A 1,482-nucleotide genomic window follows, 5' to 3' on the forward strand; every position below is an offset into this window, starting at 1 on the left:
CCTGGGCAATCTGGTCCCCTATCTGCAAGACCGGATGGCCCTGCGGGCCGGGTGACCAGATGTTCCTGCGGGCCTGAAGACCAGATGATCCTGTGGGCCGGGTGACCAGATGGCCCTGCGGGCCTAGCGACCAGATGGCTCTGCGGGCCAGGTGACCGGCTGTCCCTGCGGGCCGGGTGATGAGATGGACCTGCGGGCTGGGTGACCAGATGGCCGGCCTGCCAGCTGGCCGGGCAAACTCAAACTTTTGTCCTTCCCCAGAGTTCTGTAAGCCCCCACTATGTGAGGGCTTAACAGTCGAGAAAAATGGCCTCCCCGGGCAGGCCGTCAGGGAGAAGCCGTGGCCTGGGCTTAACCCTCCTTGGTTCCAGCTGAGGGTAAGGGTGCTGGGGACAGGGGTTCCACCGGGGGCCCGGGGAGGCTCTCCAAGGCCTGGATAAGGTTCAGAAGCTGGGCCCGGGCCTGGGGCTCGAGCTCCGTCTGGCGGGCCCCGGGGTGCATGAGCCCCCCATCCTACAAACCAGCCGAGGATCTGGGCGTTCATTGGGGCCAAGGGAGGCTCTCCCTGGCCTGGCTTGGGTTCGGAAGCAGGGAGCGGACCCGGGGCTTGAGCTCTGTCCGGCTGGCCATCGGGTGCTGGAGCCCCCTCCCGTCCTGCAAGCCGGGTGCTGGGGACCGGGTACACCGGGGCCCGTGGAGGCTCTCCCTGGCCTTGCTAGGGTTCAGAAACTGTGACTGGGCCTGGGGCTTGTGCTCCGTCCCAGTGTCCCAGGGTGCAGGAGCCCCCCATCCTGGAAGCCAGCCGAGGGTCCGGGCAATGGTGACGGGGGTCCACCGAGGCCCGGGGAGGCTCTCCGCAGCCTGGCTAGGGTTCAGAAACTGGGACCGGGCCCGGGGCTCGTGCTCTGTCCGGTGGGCCCCGGGGTGCGGGAGCCCCCCGTCCTGCAAGCCAGCCTAGGGTCTGGGTGCTGGGGACGGGGGTCCACTGGGGCCCAGGGAGTCTCTCCCCAGCCTGGCTAATGTTCAGAAGCTGGGCCCGGGCCTCGAGCTTAGTCCCAGGCTAGAGTTCGGAAGCTAGGATCGGGCCCTGGGCTTGTGCTCTGTCCGGCAGGCCCCAGGGTGTGGGAGCCTCCCGGCCTGCCGAGGGTCCAGGCGCTGGGGACGGAGGTCCACCGGGGCCTGGGGAGACTCTTCCCGGCCTGACTAGGGTTCAGAAGCTGAGACCGGGACCTGGGCTCGTGCTCCATCCCAGGGTGCGGGAGCCCCCCATCCTGCAAGCCAGCCGAGGGTCCGGGCACTGGGGAAGGGGGTCCACCGGGGCTGGGGAGGCCCTCCCCGGCCTGGCTAGGGTTCGGAAGCTGGGACCAGGCCCGGGGCTTGTGCTGCGTCCCAGAGTCCCAGTTTGCAGGAGCCCCATGTCCTGGAAGCCAGCCGAGGGTCCGGGCGCTGGTGACGGGGGTCCACCGGGGCCCAGGGAGGCTC

Source organism: Triturus cristatus, chromosome 10 (genome assembly GCF_964204655.1).
Source record: "Triturus cristatus chromosome 10, aTriCri1.1, whole genome shotgun sequence".
Lineage (NCBI taxonomy): Eukaryota > Metazoa > Chordata > Amphibia > Caudata > Salamandridae > Triturus > Triturus cristatus.